Raw genomic sequence first — 24,891 nt, 5'->3', positions numbered from 1 at the left:
GTGAGATAAGAATTGAAAGAGCAAAAGCAAGAAAACTTTGTGAGTTGAGATAAAGACCATTTAAAAAGTGAAGGGAAGAAAACCCCCAAGTGATGCAAAGGCAGTCACTCACCACCTCCCACGGGTAGTGATCCCAACCAGTCTCTGAGCAGCAGCTGCCTTGGAAAGTTCAAACCCCTAGTTTTTATGGCTGATAATCATGTTATGTGTCACAGAATATCCTTTTGGTCACTTGGGGTCAGCTGTTCTGGCTGTGTCCTTGCCTACCTAAAGCTCTTGCCCACCCTCAGCCTACATCATGGGGGCAGTGTGAGAGGCAGAGAAGGTCTTGAGTCTGTGCAAGCACCAGCAGCAGCAGCAACATTGCTGTGTTACCTGTACTGGTCATAAATACAAGCAGCACCAGATGGGCTGCTATGAAGGAAATGAACTCGGGGCAGCCAGGGGCAGCACACGATACCTTGTTGTTCAGTTTACGTTGCTACAAACAGCAGTACTTAAATGCTTTGAAAGGGCATTAACCTTGACTTTGCAGTACTCTGGAGGCTTGAGCTCCTGCTCTGACAGCTCTAAGAGCACCATGTTTCCCAGAACAGCTGGGTTTTATGAAAGAAATGTTTTCCGCTGTTACTGTTAAGTGAATAATGATGCCAAACAGCATTAAACTGTCTGGTGGCACATGAAAACTTTTGATAATAACTGCTGTTTCTTGATACATTTTATATTAATCTTACGAGGAAAGGAGTATAGCTTTACTGATGTCATGACAGATGTGCATATCAATTTTTATATCCTGATCACACCTTTAGGTTGTGTTTGTTGGATCTTATCTTTGTGTATCTGGTTTTGTTAGCATGAATGATATGTGGTATCTTACTCTATACCTTTGTGGGATTTCCTTGCTGGGAGAGGACAGTCTAAAGGAAAGGTCTCAGGACACTGAAATCAGGAACAGCATCCTAATTTCCTTTCATTTGTCTAGCAAAGACACATTGTCCAGGACCTCCGTAGTTGTTTACAGATCAAAAAAGAAACAGTTGGTCCATTCACGCCTTCTGGCATAATGGCACCTCCTATCTTATATCTCATATCTTACTCTCATATTTGCCCATTTTCCCAGTAGATTCTAATGTGCTGAATGACTTGCATTCAAGAGCCATTGATATGGAGACTGCCATAAAGGGGAAACGAGAGTATATTGTTTAGAAACATCTGTCAGATATATAAAGGAAAGAAGGAAAGAAAAGGAAGTGAGAAAGAAGGAAGGAAAGAAAGAGAGCGAGAAAGAAAGGAAAGGAAGAGAAGAAAGAGAGAAAGAAAGATAGAAAGAAAAAGATGATTGGCAGTGGGTACACTCCATCTTTTATTGGTGTCAATGTTAGAGAGAGAATGGGGAAGGCCACAGATGGCTTCAGATACCCGTTGAAGCATCAGGACCTACAAGCTGGGTTAGAGGGGTCAACTAGATATACTGGCAAACAGAAACTTGGAGAGTCATTTGGAAAGGTGGACTGCCTCCTCTTCAGACAATTAACTGAAATACAAGAGGATGAAGTAATTCAAACAGAACCTAGATTTGATGTAGTCTACTGAAATATCATCTGTTTCTTGAAAATAAGGTTTTCAGATGAAGTGAATCAGAATTTTATCATCCCCAAGGTAAAAAATGGAAAAAGCAGGGGAAGTTAGGAAAGGTTCTGTAAGTGCACATAAGAAAAAATTATATTGAAAAGTGATTAAGTACTTAAAAAATGTCATTGGATCTAGGAACTGGGTTTTAACATGAAGCTCTGAATGTGGCATAATAATGTCAGCACTCCATCTACTAGGGTGATTTACTCTTTCAATTATTTTAATGTCGTGAGCCTTCTCATTTGGGAGCTGCAGTTGATGAGCAAATTTCTGTTCAGTGCACTAGGAAGAAGAGCAGGAATTCCTGTGTCTTTGTAAAGCATCTCATTTCCCATGCATTTCAACATTTGCTATTCAAATAATATTGAAGTAAAAAATTGCTCCCATTAATTAATGAGAAAGAAATGTTGACTGTATTTGAAGAACCTCTGCCCAGAAGGGAATTTAAACAAATTTCAAAACATGCATGAATAATCAGAAATCTATGTGTTAAAGTTAGCTGATGCAGCAGGGTTGTTTCTGCAGGTTTGTTGGCATCTTTATTCAGTAGTGTGTAGACAGTACAGGTGTGAGAAGGTATCTGAATGAATTAATGTTGGGGTGCATAAAGATACTGAGAGGAAAAAAGATGTCTTGGCCCACAGAAATTAAATCTGAACCCGTGTGGAATTTTCTAATAGGGCAGGAAAATCTGATCCCTTACAAGATCAAAACAAGAGCTGAGAAGAGCACATGTTGGTGGCTTCCAGGCAGTTTCAGTGTCCAGTGTTAGAGAAAAAGGTCTTCATAGTCAAACACCTGGAAAAGTTAATTAGTTTTCAAAATGTCATGAAAGGAAGTAGTCTAATAACTTATTGTGGGTAAATTAGTGTAAGAACAAATAAATTCCATCAGCAGTTTGATCATCAATGCTGCCTATGTTTTCTTAGCAGGTAGTTTTGTCAATATAAATTGAAATTGCTTTCGTTATATTTTGGGGTGTGAGATTCAAGCAAAAAAGAGTAAGAATATGTCACTTCACCAGTGTAATTTCCTACTAGTTGTGGTCCTGAGAGCTTGTGTCTGGTAGATCTGATGAGGAGAGATAGTTAATTTGGGGTTCTGAAGTCTTTTTAGCTTAAAGTGCTTCATGCAGAGGGATATAATTTTCTGTTTGACTTTCATCAATGGCATTTGTATTTGTATGTCAAAAGCAAGCAGTGGGAAGGAAAGGAACTAAATAGTTACAAAATGAAGCTTTTTAAAGGGATACTTAAAATGTTTTTTAAAAAATTTCTTCTTGCTCTTGCTCCTTCTTCCCCTTTAAGCACAAATATCCATTTTTTAAAACTGGTGAGGCAGATTGGAGCACTTTTCTATCACTGGAAAGTACACAGAATATAGTGGTTACATATTTTTGAGGGCAGGAGGTTTGGGACAGTCTTGCTGAGAGGAAGTGGGAAGTCCCAAGATGTTTCTTTTTCTTTCTTCCCTGGCACTTCTGGGGAATGTCAGCCATCTGAAGTGAACTCTGCATGCTCAGAAAGTAAAACATTTGCCAAAGTAGTTCTGCAGACTATACAAATAAACTCTATGTGGCAGAAGGATGGCAGAGAAAATCTAAGATTGACGATATTTACTGTCACTTCCTTCAGTTTTGTAGTATTACTGAGACCCCTCTAAGAAGAAGAAGAAATGCTTTATTTTTCTGCTGTAAAGGCTCTATTTTGCATTGCTAAGGAATAATATGTGGGAAAGAGAAGGTGCAGGACACTATCATTTATTTTGCCCATCAGTGAGCAATACTTTGAGGCAATAAGCAGATTCTCCTATAGCTGTGCTCAGCATGTTGGAAAACAAATAGGACAGTGCCTCCTTTCCAGCACAGAAGGCAGAAAGCAGAGTGAGAAGAATAAAAAAAAGTGTCTAGCCTGGCAGTGTTACCAGAGTAAGAGAATCAGGAGAGGGAATGATGGAGAACACAGGGAAAGATTTGGAAACTGAGTTATTAGTTGGGACTGCATAGAGAGGCTTTTAATAGTGTGTCTCTTTGGGTTTTTCCTTTCTGAATCATGTCATACCATTCATGGACAAGTCTGTGAGGAAAAATATCCTTCAACCTTTGTGGTTTAAATGTGAATGGAGGCAGCTGGTGGGAGTCATGCCAGAGGTTGCTGTTCTGCTGTCCAAAGCAATTGCCTCTGAATTACTTCCAAGGATTGAGCAAAATGGAGCTGGTATTGCTTTATGAAAAGAAGTTTCTTTGAAAAAGGTGTTCTTGTGATTGTGTTGTCATGTGTCTTTCAATCAAATAATGTATCAAATCAGTGTGTTTTTTAAAGACTAAAGAAATATTGATACAATGTTATTAAGGGAAGTGGAATCAAAACAGCTATCTTTCCAAAAACCCAGTTTTTGATGGCTGTCCAAGTCTGTGGTGTTGGTTGTAGATTGTGGGGTTGTATGCTGTGTTCCCCCCTCTAGATCAAGGTAGTCAAATGATCTGCTTCTCATTGCTATTTGGAGGGTGATGTAATGTATTGAAGTAGCATTGGGATGCACACTGTGTTTTGGCAAGACCATTTATTGTCTCCACCAGTGATTGCTAGGAAAAGTAGTTTATCTTGATGGTAGGTTTTCAATCCCATGCCCCCTGAGCTGTGTTCAGTTGATGAGCTAATTAATTGGTGGAGAGAAATGGTGCTGAGACCCTTGCTGCATAGCACCATGAGCATCCTTAGATGTGGAGGTGAATCGAGTACGTAATCCTAAACAAACTGCTCATTGCTGGATCTGTGTCAACCCACAGCAGCTGCTGGTTTTGAACTTGGGAACATTTAGGCTTGATTGATTAACTACTAAAATGATGTTAGCAGTAGGATTTGGATATATATTAAGCACCTGATAGGAACACTTGATAAATGTATGCAGCTGCAAACTGGTGTCTGATCTAAGCAGCGTTGAGGTGAACGGGATATACTCCAAATAAGGTTAAGTGAAGCGTCCTTTTTCCCATAACTGCACTGATCAGTCACATTTGTAGGCATTTGATAAAGTTGTGGTTGGAGCTGCAATATATAAAATCCTTTAAGATACCTGGTTGGCAGACTCTAAATGTCAGGGTGGAAGTGTGGAGGGTTGCAGTCTGTGCATGTCCATAGCTTTGCATCCTTGGTTTCTGTGCATCAGTGTCAGATGCTGCCACAGGTTCAGAAGCATTTGATGACCAGTAAGTCCAGATAATCCTTTGTTCTTGTATTTCACTGCCACCATATTTGTACGGTGTTAGAAGGTACTTTCTCCCATTGAGAAGTCTGTAATGGCAGCCAGCTGAATGAATTATTTCTTTGGCTGAAGAGGTAAAGGCTTTTGAACAGAAGTCCTGCTTTCAAACCTGGGCAGCAAATGTTCCGTCCATGCCAAGTGCATGTTGTTTGTGCTTTCCCTCTCAGATGTGGTAATTTAAAATGTAATCATGTGAAGGATTGTATTTATTTTACTCATGTGTTACTAATCTGTGTAATTTAACAGCAAGCAGGGACATAAACTTCATTAAGATCCAGATAATAAAAAAAAAATTGGCTGAGGTCCCTCCTCTCATTCTGATATTGAAAGCAAAAAGTGGCACTGGGATGCACAAAACTGTGATTACAAAAGCTGTTATTTTTTGCTGATTACTGCATTATAACCTGGGGTGATGGTGCAGCGGTGTTAGAAGTAGTCTTCCACTTGTGCAGTTTCTGTGTTGTCTACTGTCTATTTAGTTAGATTTGTTTGGTTTGTTTGCACTGGCACCTAGGATAAAAAATAGTCCTTTGGATGACCAACTGCCTTTTGCTTGCTGCTGGGAGCAGAGTGGTGAGTCCCTCCTCTGCAGCTGGGGCAGAAAGTCAAAGAAGCCAGTTCAATTCTTTAGGTCTTCATAAAAATGAGAAAAAAAAATGCTTTTTATCTACATCTCAGAGTTTCTTTTTGGTGCCAGCTCTCATTTATTCTGAGAACTCATCAAAACAGTGGTGTTTGGTTTTGGCAGTATTTATTTGAACTTTTTGTTACTTTTATACTTATTAAGATACTTTTGATGTAGTGTTAGTTTGCAGGAATTGATAAAATTTCATTACAGCTGTTCTTATGAGGTGACTGGGGAGGAGGAGTCAAAGAAACTAATGTTACCTGCCTGTTTCAACACTTCGGTATTTTTAAGCTGACTCTTAAATTCTGTATATTTTTTTACCAAATAGCTTGATTACCTTAGAGCATGTCTGCACAACAGCAGCTCAGTGTAAACTATTTGTTATTGCAAAGTCAATCCTATAATGGTGGGGAAGTTCAAAATGTACTTACAACTGATGTGTATATGCTTCATATGTATTTTTTGACTATTTAGATGGGACATCTAGATGAGAGTAAAGATATATATACCTACATATAGTAAAGTTTATTATGGTATAGACATACAATACCTGTAAATACCTAGCACTGGCACAGAAAAGTTTTCAAAAAACATGTTAGCAGACATTAGTTTAGATAGCAGGTTCTCCTGGTATAAGTCCCAGTTTTAGAAATGTGTAGCTACCTGTGTTCTGTACAAATACATGTTTTAATTTTGGCGAGCAGGCTACACAGTTTCTAAGGTGCAAATGTGTGAATCTGTTTTGAAAAAAGTTACCCTTTTCCTTATACTTAACAAGCAATGCCTGATACATAAAAAAGCATTACATTTTGATTTTTTTTAATAAAATGCTATTTTTGCTTTTAAATTGGGGTTAAAGGTATGTGAGGATGCAAATAAAAGGTAGTGGAAGTCAGTATGAAAAAAAGAACATTTTAATTTGCTTTATGTTTGTCAGTACAGGAAACTACCTCATCATCAGTAAAAGAATAAAAAGCAAAGGGGTGAAGAGGCCTGGAAAGTTTTTGATGTAAGGGCAATTTATGGAAATAATAAGCCTAATTTTGTATAATTTTATGCCCTCTAATGCTTGTTTTGAAATCAGACTTGGAAATAACTGTGCCATCACAGTCCAAGACTGCCACCACTGCAGGGTGCAAAGCTCAAACCAAAGTGTGAAGCAGGTGAAGCCTGGGGCCTGAGAGTTTGGGTCACTGCCACTGGGGTTAGGAACCAATCCCAACAACAGCACTTGGAGATTTTTGCCACAGTTTCTCATGATATTGACAGCTTCTTTGAATTTGGCCCCTCAGTCTTGTGGGATGTCTCTTAGGCTGAGGACTTTAGGACTGGTTTGGATATCTCACGTGTCAAACTATTTGAATGTGTCTAGTTCCACATTTGGGTAACGACTTTAGAGAGCATGAAATGTATTAACTACAAGCTTGTATTTAAAGCCGCGAAGGGGTAAACCCCAAACTCCTTCAAGCTGCTTACGTCTGTGTTTTTCTCTTTTCTGTATGGATAGATAAGGCTGAAGCTGAGCAATGACGCTATGTCTAGTGGTTGTTGAGTGTAGCATATTCTTTGAGTTCAACCAGTTAAAGATTTCTAGCTCTAGAAGCAAGTTTTTGAGCTGTTGCAACTAGCTTCCATAACTTATTTTTTTTTAACTTGTATTTTTTTAACTTGTGTGGGCAAGAATGTTTGATATGCTTTCTGGTTTACTACAGCAGCTTTTTTACTGTACAAATACCTTCAAAATTTTTCTGGCAGTTGCTTTCTTGGGAAGAGGGAATGAATTTTAAAAATGTATCAAGCCCACAGTTCAATCAATCAGTATATTTAAAAAGGTTTAGTATGGAAAACAGATATTAAATGGTCTGTATTTGTTGTAAGTAAAGGTTATTCAAATGAACTGGGACTGTATTTGTTGTATACCAGCTATTGCCAGGAGTCAGTGATTTGTCATGTGATGCATTACTAGAGTGTGACAAGATAGATTTTGCATGAGAGTAACATTTTTTATAACATTATTTTTCTTATTGTCAGAGTAGAGCCCTGAAAATAGGTGTCATGCATGTATTTGATTGACTGGGTGTGAGTTCAATATGAATTAAAACTTACACTGTGACTGAGAAAGCTGGAAAATTCTTGTGTGCAACATCCAGTGATTTAATTACTCAAGTATGGCCTTTTGATGTTTGAAACTCTGACATGCACTGGGGTATTTTATGTGGTGGGAACTGCCTTTAGAAACAGAGGAATTAACTATAGAAATCTCTTGTGGAAAATGAATGCTTTTGTTTCTGCCATATAAAATAGTTGTAGTCTCTGGAGTAGAAGTTCTTTCTTCTTGCTTATATCCCCTTTGGATTTAAAGTGTTGTCATGGCAGTAATTTGTAGGCAGAAGAGCCATTTTTTTTTCTGTAGGGTATTTTTTTTTTTTTACATTCTGTTCTTGATTGTGAAGTCTCTCCAAGAAAAAAAAAAGATGACTTGAAGAATGAGGTGCAGCATGGGTTAAAGCATTTGACAACCTGTTTGATTAAGCTGGTTTTGGCAGGATTAGTCATATGGCATTTGATGTCCAGACTTTTGATTAGTCGTGGTGTTTCAGCAAAGCCTGTTTGAGGAGGACGTCAACATTGTACAGTGTGGTGAGTTGACCTTGGCTGGACGCCAGTTGCCCACCATCCACTCTATCACTCCCCTCTTCAGCAGAATGCAGGAGAGAGAAAATAAAATGGAAAAAATTTGAAGATCAAGATAAAGGCAGTTTAATAGAGTAAAGGTCACATGCATGGAAGCAAAGGAAAACAGAAGACTTTATTCTGTACTTCCCATCAGTGTCCAGACACTTCCCAGGAAGCAGGGCTTCAGTGTGCCTAGCAGTTGCTCTGGAAGACAAACACCTTAAAGACAAATGCCCCCCCCCTTTCTCCTCCTTTTTCTTGGCTTTTATTGCTGAGCATACACCATATGGTATGGAATATCCCTTTGGTCAGTTGGAGTCAGCTGTCCTGGCTGTGTCCCTTCCCAACTTCTTGCCCGCTCCCAGCCCAGTACAGGAGGCAGTTATAGTTGGAGAGGCAGCGCGGATGCCGTGCGAGCACTGCTCTGCAGTTGCCAACACACGAGTGTGTTCATCAGCACCTCGCTAGCTACTGATACGAAGCACAGCACTATGAGGGCTGCTATGGGGAAAATGGGCTCCATCTCAGCCAGACCCAATACATATGGCTTTGGACTCTGCAAACTTCCTAGCCATCAGGATCTCTGGAGTTATGACACTGTTTCCCAAAGTATTATCCTTGAGAAACGGATTGATTATGTCTTGGACAGCAAACTCTTTGGTAGGTTGAAAAGTGGTTGGATGTCTGGGCCCAGAGAGTGGTGGTGAATGCTGCTACCTCCAGTTGGTGGCTGGTCACTAGTGGGGTACCCCAAGGCTCATTACTGGGGTCAGTCCTTGTTGAATATTTTTATCAATGATCTGAACCAGGGGATCAGTAGGTGTGCAGATGACACCAAGCTGTGTGGACGTTTTGGTCCGCTGGAAGGTAGGAAGGCTCTGCAAAGGGATCTGGACAGGCTGGATTGCTGGGCCAAGGTCAGTGGTATGAGGTCATATATATAAAGGCAAAGTACCAAGTGTTTCACTTGGGTCACAATAACCCCAGGCAGTGCTACAGGCTTGGGAATGAGTGGCTGGAAAGCTGCCTGGTGAAAAGGACCTTGGCGTGCTGGTCCGCAGATGGCTGAACCTGAGCCGGTGCATGCCCAGGTGGCCAAGAAAGCCAATGGCGTCCTGGCCTGTATCACAGAGAGTGTGTCCAGCAGGACCAGGGCAGTGATTGTCCCCCTGTACTTGGCACTGTCGAAGCTGTATCTCAAATATTGGCTTCAGTTCTGAGCCCCTCACTATAAGAAGGACATTGAAATGATGTCCAGAGAAGGGCAACTAAGCTGGGAGAGGGTCTGGAGCGCAAGTCTGATGAGGAGCAGCTGAGGGAGCTGGGGGTGTTTAGTCTGGAGAACAGGAGGCTCAGGGAAGACCTTACTGCTCTCTTCAGCTACCTGAAAGAGGTTGTAGCCAGATGGGGTCAGCCTCTTATCCCAGGTAACAAGTGGGCAGGATGAGAAGAAAGTTGCACCAGGGGAGGTTTAGATTGGATATTAGGAAAAATTCTTCAGATGAAAGGGTTGTCAAGCATTGGAACAGGTTGCCCAGGGAAGTGGTTGAATCACCATTCTTCAAGGTACTTAAAAGATGCAAATAAGGTAAATGTAAAAAAGGAAAAAAAAGACATAAAAAAAGACTTAGAAGTGTAGACGTAGTGCTTGGGGATATGGTTTAGTGGTTACCGTGGCAGTCTTAGGTTAACAGTTGGAATGGATGGTCTTAAAGTTCTTTTCCAACCAAATGATTCTATGATTAGAATAGAATCATTTTTGCAGTAAAGATTTATCCAAGCTTACTCAGTTTTTTTATACTGGGAACTTTAATGTTGAGTATCCCCTTTTTGAAAGGCTTCTTTGCATTAAATTTGATTCTTGCAACCTCCATAAATGCTCTGTTAGGTGATTTAATGCATTAAAATTCACAAAGTCAGCTAGTTAATAAAAATAGAGTATGTCAGAAGAAAATTTAAAAGGCTGTTTCTTATTCTATTCTTAAACTGATTTAAAACAAACTGAAACAGTTTTTTTGATGGATCAACTTTCACTTGTACTGGGCTTCTTTAGTGCAGTGGAATAATCTTTTGTGGGACGAGTTAAGTGACTTCACATTGGAGGATATTCCATTAAAAGGTAGGCAAGAAAATGAGTTCTCTTTGGTTTTTGTTTTTCTGGTGGTTTAAGACCAGCTGGAAATTAAACTCCAAATAAGCCGTTCCTCTTCCTTCTGCCCTTCTGGTAAGAGAGGAACAAACGCAGAGTCTAAGGGTTGAGGTAACAATTTACTGGAAGCACAAAGCAATGGAATAAGAAATACATGGTGACAGCAGCAATATTAAGAACAAAAGTATGCAAAAGAGAAGGTGCTTTACACAGAGAAGGTGTTCACCACCTCAGCTTAGTTCCATGTGGCAGCTGGGACCAAGATAAGATGGTGGCCACTTCCTGTGGCTGACTCTCCCTGTCCCTGAGCCCAAGGCAACAGAAAACAATGACAGACAAACCCCCAAAAGCAAGACTGTCCACATTTCACCATGCCGCTGCTTTGGATGGCGGACTCCATTCCACACACAGCTGTTTCCGGCACTGGCGTTGCTGCTTTTGACCGCTCTGCTTGGCTCCGCTTGGCTCCCCTCAGCTCACGTTGGCTCCTTTTGACTCAGGCTGGACTCAGCTGGGCTCGCGCTTGCCTTCACCTCTTGGTTCCACACAGTGCTTTCCTCACTGGCACCTCTTTTCAGCACATCATGTAGTTGTGTCTCAGAGGAACAGGTAGGGGATGGGCATTGGTGGCAGAGGATGGAGTTCACAGAGCAGATCCTTACAACCAATCTGCTGGAGAGGAGGCAAAAGGGTGCACTTCCAGGGCTGTGTTCACCTTTTCTTGCCCCTGAAACCGAGACCCCTGGGATGATGTGGGTGGTAAAAAATAGCAATATAGCCATGCCCACAGGGTGCTGAGCTCTGGCTCCTCTCTACAAACAAGACAGTTTCTTATATTGAAGGCTCTTGCTATGAAATGACACTGTCATTGCTTAACTTCAAAGTAGACCACTGCTTAAAAGTCAGTGCTTCTGTTAACTCTGTTGTCCATAAAGAACATTAGCTTCTGTTTTACAAATTGTCTTGAAGTCTTCGGTTTCATTTGTAAAGCTGTTCCTTCTGTGTTTAGCACTAGCAAGAGGCTAAAGGAAAATCTACCTCTCTCTGTTCAATACAGGAGAATCAAGTTCAGCAAATATTTGAAGACCATTGTATATGGTGTGTGAAACCAGAAGAAGTAGATCAATACTAGTGGAAAAAATCTTTCTCCTTCTCCCAGATTTTTTTTATTTTGGTAGGAAACATTTTTGCCGTGCCAAAATATCATATACTTGCAATGGTTGGTAATGGTTTTTTAAAGAATATTTTAGGAGTACAGTGAGCTTTCGAACAGAATGCTTTTGAACTAATTAATTTTCAATAGTTCTGTCCCACCCAAAACTGATTCCAGAACTGTGCTCTGGGAGTCCCTACTGCCTGTTGTACCACAACATGCACAACAATTGTAAGAGGAGATAAAACAGTTGTTTCATTAATTACCTTCTCTTGACTGTGTATGAAAAATAAATTTTAGTAGTCCACTTGATAAAGAAAGTTTGGATAAAATGGATGTGTGAAAAACTGTCTTACTGTGACTGAACTAAATATTGGTGTAGCAGAGCTTTGTAATATCTTTTAGTTTAATTTGTTTCACTCAAGTAAAATATGCCTTCTAACACAAGATTTGCCAATATATTTTCCATTTGCCTTGGTTTTTTTCCAGTTTTGTAAAACAATGCAGCATTCTTTCTCTGCTAGCAAGAAATGTGTATCTTTTGCTTCATGAAATGGAAGCAGGTTAAGATCTGATAATAAACAGCTCTAACTATTTATTAAATTATTTTAGATAACTGCAGATGAATTATTTAATACAACACAACTTTTTATAAATTAAAGTGAATGAACAAATAAGTCTTATGTGCATCTTCTTGTTCTATTTCTGTCTCTCCATCCTTTCATCCCCACACACATCCTAATTCTCTCACTCCCCTTTCAAAATGCCCTTTGTTTCCTTCTCACTCTCTGCACATCTGGTTGTCCTGCTCTTCCCCCTTCCCCCCTCCAGCTTGATAGTCTCATTTTTAAAGCTTTGTTCTGCAAAGTACATAATTAAGCAGTAAGACATGACAGGGCATGAATATCGTTGTATTAATTGAGGGGAGAGAAAAAGGGAAACCGAAAGAAAACTACAGAGAAACAATACCAGCTGGCACTCCATGGGTGTATAATTTGCAATTCATTTAGAAGAAATCTTGTCCGTGGGGTGGAATTTTCATTGGAAAGTGATGGCCAAGCCCATGTACCAAATGGATGCTTCTCAGACAGGAGCTTTGCTTTGCACTTGGGGCAGCATGACTACTGCAGCTCTCGCTTGTTAGACCTGCTCTAATCTCTGCTGCTGGCCTGTTGTGACCGAAGGGGCTCTTCAGCCAAAGACCTATTAACTGATCCACAGAGATAGATGGCTCCTTTTGATGGCTATTGCAGTACAAGTGACATTTTTCTGCTGAGAAATAGGTGTTAATAATATCATTCTGTACTTAGATAAAGTGACTGTAACATTTGCCTGGTGCTAGTTGTAGCAGCCATTTTCACTTGAAAATGGGCAAAGAAAATACTAATGAATGGTTGGCAAGGGCCTGCAAATGTGAAGTCTCTACTGCCTATCTCTGTGTCCAAGTGGTGTATGGTAAACTTTGTCTCTGAGGAAGAAGAAAGAGGGCAAATAAAAACTCTTTCCTGTAGGAAAAAAGCAAGTTGGTAGCAGTCACAGCAGGGAGAGCTGGGAGAAGTAACTATGTGCACAGAGCAGCCAGCTCCACTGTGCTAAAACTGGAGCTGCTTTTTATTTTTCTGTAAATTTGGTGATGTTTTAGTAATTTATACACTCCAAAATGGAAAAATAAAAGCTGTAGTGACTTGTGCAATTGGGTTGGGTCAGACTGAAAGCTTTAAAAAGAAAAATTCTAAATGAATTCCAATCCAATCTCTTTCCTGGACTTGTCTGGTTTGCATTTGTAATGCAGTCCTTAGTTTAAGTGAATCTATAGAACACGTCTACAGATATTTGTAAGAATAAGGCTTCTGCATGTAGGTGTGACTGAGAATTAAACATGTAGTTTAACTTATCATCTCTGTGTGTGTGTGAGCATAATGATACATCACTGTCCTAGCCTGTAATAGTACAAAATGGTAAGGACCGGAGATGCACTTCATGACAACTAATAAAGTACAGAACATTTTGTCTGTTTTCTCAGACTTTCATTCCTTCCAGCTGGTTACTGGCTTCCAAAAAAATGCCCAGGCATTGGTCATGAGTGGTTCAAGAAATACAGAGAAGTTATTCAAGAAATCATGAAAAATTGTTTCCTCTTCTGTACATTTTTAAGTCTGATGTAAGACATGAAAATATTTAGGTGGTCTTGGCTGTTTTCTTGGGGGCACCATCTTTCCAGTGGCAGGCAAATATGCAACACTAAGTGGAGTTTCATTACACAGATGCTGTGCAGCATGTGTATACATATGTGACTTCGCATCATATATTAAACTAATGTATTTGTGTATGACTGGCAAAGATCTGGCCACTAGTTTTAATGATGAACAGCTTTTTCATTTGAGAAAGTAGTTTTTAATGTGTGGGGTTTTTTAAAAACGAGTTTTGATACTGGAACTTCAACGGTAGTAGGACCAAAATTCTTGTGGGCAGTTGTGCTGTTCAGAAGAGATTCCAGATAAAACATTCCAGATTCTTCTTAGTAATTATCCTGGGCCAGAATAGAAACTGGGATCCACTTTGCTTTCATGCCTTTTTTCCTGGCTGCTGGAAAAGGACAGCCTTGTTCTAATTTTGTCTTTAAAACAAACATAATTCTGTTAACTCCATTCATCCTATAGACCACCTTACTTCACACAGGGACTTTGACCTTCCAGAATGCCCTAAATTATAGTGATTTATTTTTATTTTTCCTTCTCTCTTGGAAGGAGGGCAGTACTTTCATCTTCCATGCCAGGGTCAGGTGGCTGCAGCTTGTGTGCTCTAAGGTGTGTGCTTGCAGTGGATGTACTTGCTTTTGTTCCTCATGAGCTGGGCTTCATTCACTTTTTGGGTTTGTAGAGGCCAGTGACTGGCATCTGTGAGCAGTGTCTGCTGAAAGTGCTGAGAATTGAATACAGATATATGTGGGCAGAACATGGATCTGCTTTGAAAACTGTTGAAGTGATGTTAATTTTTTCTTCCTGTATTATACTAGAGCAGGTTTGAGAGGGTTGTCTTGGACTCTTGGGAGAAACTCCCTCAGGAAGATAAATGAATAAATAGTGAAAACTCATTGAGTGATCCTACAGTAAAAAAAAAGAACTTAGGGTATTTCTTGTATCATCTTTTCCTGAAGATGTTGAAATGTAGGAAACAATGGGGAAGAAAAAAACATTTTCCACTTCCTTTTATGGTGTTTCTGCTGCCTAGATTCTGTCACTGTTGCTTTATAGAGTACCTTGCTTCCACATTTGCATCCAAATTGAGCTAGATCCTTCTGAAACAGGGCAATTAAAAAAAAATTTACTTTCTTCCCCCTGAGATTTAGCTATGCCCACAGCCCCGTCAAAGGAATAGATATTATGGATTTTAACTGAAATGTGGAAGTAGAGTGGGAACAAGATGCATGCAGCTGGTTTTGTGATTTCTGATGCTCAATAATGTTGCAGAGCCCTGTGTATCAATCTGTCTTCTGATGAAGTGTATTTAAACCTTGTGAAGCTCTTGCTGCAGGTCTTATTTTTTTGGTCACAATAGTTCCAGCTTCCCCTTAAGACTTTGTTTTTCACCACCATTAGGTGAGGATACCTTATTATCCTCACCTGAATAAAGGAGTGCCAGACATCTTCAGAGTCTTGTGTGACTGTGAATAACTGAAAATCAAGTTGTTAGAAATTTGTCCTTCAACTTCTGCTTTCTCATGTCCTCCTTTCCTTCTAGTGCTTTCCTGCATGGTAACAGATGCTGTTTGATTTCTGTCATGTTTTCCATGTTTTGGTTCAACTGTTCTGAATTTCTGTAAGAATTCAAAAGTTCCGTTTTATTTTCCCTTTACATTTTAAGTATCATATCCCAGGCTTAAGGCTTTGCAGCTGCTTCTTTATACTGCACTTTTAAAATATCTTGTCAGTTTAATATAGTCTTGGCTTGCATCAAGAAGGCTCCTGTCCAGATTTCCCAATAAAGAGTGACGGGTAGCTTGCCCTTGTCTTTGACTGCACGAAGAAAACCACATTCTTACTCTGCTTGTCTGTTGTATCCTTATTGCCATAAGAATAATTTCTTGCTTGTCATATGGTAATTCTTCAGTTTTTCAGATGTTAATGGCAATGGAAGTTCTTTCTGCCCACTTTTCTTCTATGATTCATTTAATTATATTTTTTACCTCATTATATTCATATTTAGTGTGTTTTGTATATAAATTTTTATTGATTACATAACAGGAGTATACTTCTTGTTTGAGAACTTGATCTTTATTCAAGTCATAAAGTCAAGGAACCCATACACCGAATGTTTATGATAGTAGCAAAATTGCTAGAATGGGTCATTGTGTTGCAGTATCCTTTAGTTCAAGAAGGATTATAGAGACCACTAGTAAAGAATGAAATGTTACTGGAACTGCAAAAATCTATGGTAAGCTATGGCAAATTTGGCTGCATTGGGATGGATATGGAAGGATAAATGTTCAAAATAGTAATAAATACTTAAATGTTTGAAGTTGAAAATCAAAAGAAGCATAAAGTCAATGTAAATGCTACAGCTGGGAGAATTCTTACCTGTTTACACAATCTGGATGAAAAATAGTATTTTTCCAAATTATTGGTTTTGGAAGTGCCAGTACAGCATTAACCCAAGTTAATGGGCAGTTGCTGCATGGTGGATCTATTTCCTGGACTGACAAGTCTTCCTCTAACTCCAACATGAGGCCTTGCAATAGGAAAATAGATTGTGGGAATGCCATATACAGCTGTGGCAGAAAGCCACTTTCATGTAAGAAATACAGCCCGTGGACGTATGAATCGGAGAAAGAAAATGTGGGTAGAACACAACCTTGTCCTATGTAAATAGAAATAGCTTTTGAGTGAAAACTAGAAAGGCTTTAATGTTCTTGATTATTTTCTACTGAAAAATCAGTTTCTTTCTCATAAGAGCAGAATAATTTAGAAAAACTTGGTGCAACCAGTTTTCATTAAAAAAGGATTTGACTAGAGTTTTTTTATTTTGTGTTTGTGTGTGTGTGTTTGGTAGTGGAGGGATGTTGACTGAGGTTGTATATGGTGTGGCTTCTTTTCCCAGTCACCAAAGAAGAATAGTGGAGGTTCAGAGCCAGTTTTCTAATGATATTGTGGATCATTAGCCATTTAAAAAAAGTTTAAAAACAAGTTGAGATGGACAATTGTCAGAAATTGTTTCAATTTAGGCAGTTCTTCCCTGAGAATGTTTTGCTTTCGAAGATATTTAAAGATGAATGTAGAAGCTTTCCAACCAATGGAAGAAACTGAAAGTCTTGCAAGTCTCCAAAGCTGTAAACTATTCCCAGTGCATGTAACTTCACAGTAATGTAGTGGGCAAAAATTTATGTCTGATCTCAGCTGGTTATGTCTGTGTCCTGGAGCATGAAGATGGAGGTTCTTGCAATTTTTAGTCTAGTTACAGAGGCTATTAATTATTATGTTCAATCCCTTCTTGGATACAGCTAAGCTCTTGGTTCGATATGTTCTGAGCTATTGAACTTCACAGGTCAATTACACAGTGTTTATAAAACTAATTCTAGATTTTGACCAGCAGTGAAAACATAACCCTCAGCAGGACTAGCTATTGCTTTTAAGTCAACTGTTGTTTTCTCTGCTGCATGGGTGAGTGGAAAAAACCAACAAACTGATAAAATATTCAGATTTCATAGAGAGGAAAAGGCAGCTAAGTGCAGACATGCTTTGGAAATTTCTGTAACCCTGTTCAGGTTTCTCAATGGTAATTTAGGGGTTAGTGTTAATCCTTAACAGTCTGTTGACCTCCCATGTCTCAATGTGTGGTTTACTCCAGTAGATGGATGCCTGCTACTGTTGCAGTGCAGGGATTTGATTCCCTCCATCTGGAGTAGAGTGATGCTCAACAAGTTTAGGTAATGTGAAATTTCATTCTTCACTCCCCAACAAGTGAGGCATCTGCCCAGATAGAGACCTGGGATGTGATTCCCCTGGTTTTTTTCTTTATTTATTTTTCTTCAAATCACTGGTAATTTCATTAGCCTGATTCTGGTGATGTACTTAAAAAAAAAAAAAGCAAAATAATAAAAAAATCCAATCCAAACCAAAATGCCAAAATATACAATGAAAACAACTGGACCCCAGTATTTTGTTATATATTCCATAAATGTCAGGAAACTACAGGATAGTTCCTAACTACTGTTAGGGTAGCTGTCAATTTATAAAAGGTTATCAGCTTCCCAATTATGTGGACTTGTGAGAAGACCATCTGGAGGAGAAACGGAGCATATCCAATGACTGCAGAAGAGAATCATCATCACCAGTATCATACTCAATTAATGCAAATGTTCAGCTGCTGAATTGCTGCATAAAAAGCTGACACAACAACACCTTGATTTTTCCTTGGGGAAAATTTCAATAAAACATCACCCTGTTCTGGAAATGAAAATTGCCTATCATTAAGAGCATAGGCCAAAAGTTACATGTTTCTTTCTCTTGTAGGAAGTGTAGTAGCTGGCTAATTTGTGTGCTATGAAATGAAAACTTCCTCATGAGCCTGCCAGTTGTGTAAAATGCATTTCCTCATGGTGAGTTGAATAGGCTGGGAATTTTCCTTTCAAAATTAAAAGTGCTTCTTTTAGAACGTATTTTTCCACCTTGAACAGGCAAATATTACATTTCTTCTTTTGAAATCCTGGGTGTTGAGCATCTCTGAATCAGTACTTCCACATGTTGGAAGGGACCGTCCCTTTCTCCTGCATTGATTTCCCCTGACTGGCCCCTGCAGTGAAGCTGCTTGGGAGCTGGCCAGTTTCTCTTCATTATGTAGGAAAGATACTAGACTCACAAAGATTTTCATTTCTAGATACTGAAACCTTTTAGAAAGCAAAATAAGAAGTCGGGCATCATATTTTAACTAAACAGGGATTATTAGAGCTGCTTTTTGATTTTCTAAGAAAGACAAATGTATACATTCAAGTAACTAAGAAATAATGCAGGGATTTTTTTCCCGTTAGATTCCAAATCTCAGCTGGAAATCTTTCAAGTATGAGTAGATGAATTGGACTGAGTAGTCCAGTTAGCATCACCATCTTACTCAATACAGCGCCCTTTTAGCTTTCAGTGAGTTACCAGGAAGCCCTTTACTGCAGGGATGGTCTTTTCAGCAGTAGAAAGAATTCTATGGAACTGTATGATAATTCAGGTCAGGAGGGACCTTAGGAAGTCTCTTGTACAACTGCCCCCTCAAAGCAGGAGCAGCTATGAAATTACACCAGACTACTCAGAGATTTTTCCAGTTGATCTTGAAAGCCTTCAAAGACAGACTGCACAACCTCTCTGGATAACTTGTTTCAGTCCTTGGCTGTCAATAGGGTTAAGAACTTTGCTTTACTTCCAGATGCAGAACTTTTCTATGTTCTTGTTGAACTGCATGAAGTTTCCATCAGGACGTTTCTCCAACCTGTGCAGGTCTTTCTGGATAGCAGCCCTGGCATACCAACATCCCATCTCACCATCTGCAGAGGGTGCACTCCCTCATCTCCTCCAGGTTGTTGATAGGGGTATTAAACAGGGCATGTCCCCAGATGGACCCCTCCACTACCTCATTTGTTACCAGCCTGCAGGTAGACTACAACCCATTGGCACAATTAGCTAAACTTTTTTTAGCCCAACTAGTTGTCTACCCATCCAGAAATGTTGTCCAGAAATCCAATCAAGATTTGTAGCAGAGAAGACAATTTGGTTATTCAGGCAAGATTAACCCCTGCTAAATCCATGCCATCTGTTGCCAGTCACCACCCCATTTAAGTGCCTGGAAATGTGCTCCAAGAGGATTTGCTCCATGATTTTCTGAAGGATCTAAGTGAGGGTGATTAGTTTGCAGTTCCTTGGTTGTCCTTTTGGTCTTTTTTGAAGAAGGATACAACCATCTTTGGTCATGAGGGATCTTTTGCAATCTCCATTTCTAAGAGATTGTCATGTCATCCAAAAGCTACTTCAGGAACATGTCAGTACTTAGTTGTCTTCTTTGCAAGCCTGAATTCTTACTTCAGGCTGTCTGGAAATGCTTGAAAGAGAAAAAATATCCTTTCACTATTTCTTCTAGAAGTTAAAATATTTTTAGTTTCTTTCAGGTGTGGTTTTTTTTCCCCTGATACTCTGCTCCCTATAGAAAATGAACTTTACATTTATTATGGTGTTTTCAAATATAGTGAAGGCATTTCCACTTTGTAACATGATTGATAAACTGCTTATGCATCTAACCACGTTATTACCTAGAAACTTCAGAAACTGTTTTGCAGCATACCTCAGTCTTTTTTCTATAGCCAGAGTTTGTCAGAGGCGCTGTGGTTGCCATGAACTGTTTAGATGAGGATGCCAAGTGCTAATGCAGGATCACAGTACTAAGGAAAATTGTGGGGTTCGATGTTTGACAGCACTCCCTGTTCTTGTCCTTGGAGGGGAGGTTGGCTAAGATTCTGGGAAAAATGATGCTGACTTTATTTTTGGTGCAGAGAAGCTGTTACGTAAATGCCTAATATCAAAGATGTATGTGCCTTTGAAAATAATTGGGTGTGCTGGATTTTTTCCTCGCTGTCTGATCTCTCTAGCATCACCTGGATTTTCAGCACCGGTAGCTGGTGTTCTGACAGAGCTTATTGCAAAGTATGAATCAGGGCCCTTAATGTTTTGTTTGTCTAAAAGAGCAACCTAGATAACATCTGTGTCTGCCCAGCTGTTTTCTTGACTCCAAGCATTACTCATTTGGCTGAAGACTTGCTTCACTGACCTTGTGCTCTTAGTAGACTCTGGGGCAGGATTCTGGAATGCCTGAGCAAATATTTTTGGAGATCTTAATCTCTGTTTTGACTAATAAGAGCAGTGGCCTTCAGGTATTCCACAAAAGGCTCTTTGAGTATTGTACAAAAACTGAAAGGGTGGCATTTTAGGTTGGGTCTGTGCAAGACACAGAGAGTTGTCATTACACAAATCATTCCCATCTCTGCTTTGCCGGGAAGGGTGTCTCTGTCACCATGTGCCTGTGACTGGTCTGGTCAGATGATCAGCTGCACTGATGACGCAGGTGAGCCTTGTGGTGGTGGTACAGAGGAGCTGCTCAAGGAGACGTGGGCTGCCTCCATGCATGCTGCTCCCCCAGTGCACCCTTGGGTGCTTCATGCTCAGAATCACCTTTTCATGCCTCTGATATGGAGCACTAGTGGTTATGTACGTGTGGAATAAAATAAAAATAAGAAACCTAGAATGTCCTTTTGTTATAAATAGCTGGGAATACATTGTGCTATTTCAGATTTATTAGCACTTAAAGTGATGTGGTGGGACTTCAACAATAGTGTGGTCATTATTCTGAGAAGCAGATGTGTAACCATAAATGATATTTGCATGTACAGGCTATTAAATATGTAGCCTTATCTTTATGTAGCCCTATTTGTTGTGTGTACACATACTGCATCCTTCCACCTATGTGCAGTACAGGGATGTGTATAGATGACCTTAGATACAGACAGTAAGCAAATAATACATTATATTCATAACTTCTTTTCCTGTGCTTACGTAGAGAATAAGTAAATGATTACAGACCATTGAGTGATACTGATTTCCACTGGGATAAATGATGTATTATAGGAGTGCAGTTGGAAATTAGGTGATCAAGTAAGCTTTATATTGGGCGCTCTTAAAATACTGCCTGCTGTGTGGTTGATGCAAAAATGAAAGTTTTTACATAATAGTATATCCTACAAAAACTGTTTCAAGAAAGGTCTGTGGAGAAAATTGGGGAAATTTAGAAGAAAAGTATCTTTTTTCCTATTGCGTAAAAGTCTTTTAGGTTGTATATTTAGACAAATATTTTGCCTTGTGGGTGGTATTTTATTTGCCAAAATTTATTTTGCAAGTGGCTGACTTCTTTAAAGGCTATGTGTCAGTAAAAAGGGTATTTTTCTTCTTCAGTTCTCTGTTATGTGATAGAAACTATAAGTGTTTAGAATGCCTTTTGTTGCAGTGTTTGCAGTGTGTCATACTCAGCTTTTAACTACCAGGGAATGGTTTAAAGTGTTAATTTTGATGTGTGAATGTGGAGAGCCTCTGGGCCTTTTACATGAGCAGTTTCTTTGCTGCTTGTATTTTGTGGCCACAGTGACTTTCTGGCTTGTTTTCATCCAGGTTAAAACCTCTTTGGCATCCACAGCAAGGCCCTTCTACTTGCAGAATCCACTTGAAACAAATCCTGTAAAGCTCCAGAATATAGTATATCAAATTGTTAATTGAAGAATGACTCTTCAATGAAGAGTCATGAAGGACAGGAGCTTAATGTTCCTTTCTCTTACTCAGAAAAATAATGGAAAACCAGGTGTCCACAATTTCTAAACTAAAGGTGAAATTTCTTTACATGGTAGTGTTCTGTGGCAGCTGATGGTTTTCTTCCAGCAGTCTGCATGCCTTAAACTCAGGCTGGCTTTTGTCTAATGGCTGATAATGTCACATTTATGTGAGTTAGGGGGTTTTGAAGTCTTTTAAGTCTTGCAGATAAAGGGGGTTCATACATATGGTGCTGAGCTTTGATTTCTCTGATACAACACTGCAGTATCTTTCTTCAAATGAAACAAGGAAATTGGCATTGGGTGTGCTTTAGGAGAAAGCCTTTTTATTCCTACTTTACTTTAAACCTCAAGATCTTAGCTTCAGATGTCTACAGAATCTGATTGCATCCATCTACCAGTCCTCTCCTTGCCAAAAGTGTTGCCTTCCTTTTTAAAATTTATTTCTTTTTTAAAAATTATTTTTGGCATTTTTACCTTCACTGCTTGTGTCCCTTGAGCTTTCCCTTAGTAAACATCTGCTAAAATTGCTTCAGCCCTTTTTAATCTATCCTGCTTTTTTTGCTAGTTTTACTGCCATCCATTTCCCCATGTTACAGACTAGTGCAGACTGCTCTTGTCACATGTTAGTCCATTTAACTAAATAAGTGTTCCCAGTTTGCTATGGTTTTCCTATGGCATGCTCTGTCAAATGGCAGGTCTCAATAACGTGTTTCTGAGCAGGAGACGAGATAAGTGACTTGAATCAGTGATTTGGAAGGTGAGTGTCAGGTCCTCGAAAGGCAGGAACAGCCTAATCCCCTGGGATGCCAGCCACTTGGGTGGGTAAGATGCAAGCAGAGGGTTTTGACTGCGCCAGCTGTGCGATGAGGAAGCAGCTGGAGCGCTACCACAGAGCAGTTGGCAGCACCAAGCAGTGACACAGGGGCTTCAGAGTCAGATAGGAGTGCAAACACTTGTCTAGCTGCAATGATTAGAGGAAGTATTTCTATACTTCCATTATTAATTGATTATGAAAAATGGAGCTAATGTTTTAATGGTAAACTCTGATACAACAAATAGACTAATGCAGAATGTAGTTTACTTGGGACTGCAGTGAAATCAGTGGAGCAGAAGATTTTCTCTGTATTTTTGGTAGCATCAAAACATGCCATGGAAAAGTATTGTATGTACGTTCTTATACAACTAAACTAACTTAGCATTATGCAAATAGATAGGATGGTAGAAAAGCGTTTTAAAGACAAATGAGTGAAAAAAATTCTAAATTTTACTTTTTTGTAATGTTATGACTATCTTTAAAGCACTATGATTCAGAATAGTTTTGACTGGAAAGCAAAAAAAGTTGAAAGTTTAATTGGGCGGGGTAAGAAATACTCTTCTGCTGAAGTTTCAAGCCAGACTGCTAACCTCTTGAATGTTGAATCAGTTTTAGACAGTAATAGTTATTTCTGCAGAATGAAAATTTTCAACAATTTTTTTTTAAATTCAGTAGCTAGTTCATTCAGAGACTGGAAGCTAGCTGGTAGCTGAAAATCAGGATGCTTTGTTCTCATCTTCAGTGTATCTGCAAATATGAGCCTGGAGAGATGACACGTACCAATTCTTCCATCACCAAAAAACATCAATGCGGAGCTTTTCTAATTTCTAATAACTGCAGAAATGATGTACTTTTTAGAAGATGAAATTTATTTTTGTGTTATTCCTTTACTACTATTTAAAATGGTTTTATTTACTCAAACATCCCAAATCATGGTATCAATCCATTTTAGTTCCAGTTTCCTCTAAATGGTGCTTAAGACAAATGATATGGAAATAATTTCTATTTATTGGACCTCGATTGCTCGGTTTTTAATACTAAAATGTAAATTGAAAATATGAATACATATGTAATCACTGAAGCTCATCATTGTGTATTTCTTGTTTGAAAGAAGTTGCAAACTTAATAGAACACTTCCAGTTAGTTGAAACCAGTTCTTTTATTACCAACTGATACTATGTAGCCATTTAAGGACAATTCTTTGGCACAAACTTATAGTAAGTTCTAAAATAAGTTCTTCAACTTGATTAAAAGGGATGATTATAGTTCATTTTCAGTGGACATAGAAAGGACAAACTTCTGTATCTGCCAGTGGCTGTTATTCTTGAAGGCAAAAAATCCTACACAGAGATTGTGAGGTTAAATCTTAAATCTATCAACATTCTGTAAATAAAAGTCTAGTTGAGGACTCATAGCTCATCAAAGAAGCCAACAGGTGATGGGTCTGAGAACAGGCATTTGGAGGTAATTTTCTTTTTATAGAACAAAGTAAAGAAAACACTTGTAATTATGTTCATTTAGTGCTGCCATTTCTCAACAAAATTATGTATTATTGTAGAACATTTTCCCATTATGACCTTTTTTGCTTCTTATGTAACTGTGTCTGATCTATGTTTCTGTTTGTGTAAAATCAAGAAACCCTACATGAATAAAAGCAATTTAAAAAGAGAAAATACAACCCTCTCCTCCCTAAGAACTGTGTCTACCATGCAGGTTATATAAAATGTACACTGATAAGTAAAGTCATGACTTTTACAGTTGTGAGGGAGGTGAAACAAAGCCTGGAGTCATGTGCATTGACTTTCCTATTTGTCTTCTGAAACCTCATTACACTTTGCAAATTTATTGCCTGTATTTATGCTGATCCACTAATGCTAATTCTTGGGAGCTCAGTGCAATGCATTTCTGCTGATTTCTGACTGTCATTAGTAACCATGAAAATATTACTTATATCTGGATTTGTCAGCACCTTTCTTTGGAGCCTTTTTCCTGCAGTAGCTACTCATGAAGGCTAAGCTAAATTTTTGGTGACTGGAAGTCAGGCAGTGTTCATATTCTACTGAAAATTTTGGGAGAAAGGGCAGTGTTAGTTCTTCTGAGAACAGACAGAGAAAAGTCTTTTTTTTCTTAGCATGTTTAACATGAAATATGATAGAGGCTAGGAATTAAGATTGAAATTATTTAAATTTGAGTGACTGTTGGGTGTGCAGATGTCCGTGTGTGTGTC

General features: G+C 39.0%; 1 protein-coding gene across 3 annotated transcripts in view; it reads left to right on the top strand.

The window, feature by feature from the left end:
- The window catches only part of CDK14 (cyclin dependent kinase 14), a 320,374-nt gene that overhangs the window by 25,325 nt on the left and 270,158 nt on the right, over positions 1-24,891 (top strand). The gene's annotated exons all lie outside the window — the stretch shown is intronic.

Source organism: Corvus moneduloides, chromosome 1 (assembly GCF_009650955.1).
Source record: "Corvus moneduloides isolate bCorMon1 chromosome 1, bCorMon1.pri, whole genome shotgun sequence".
NCBI classification, from domain to species: domain Eukaryota; kingdom Metazoa; phylum Chordata; class Aves; order Passeriformes; family Corvidae; genus Corvus; species Corvus moneduloides.
This window is presented reverse-complemented; position numbering and strand designations above follow the sequence as displayed.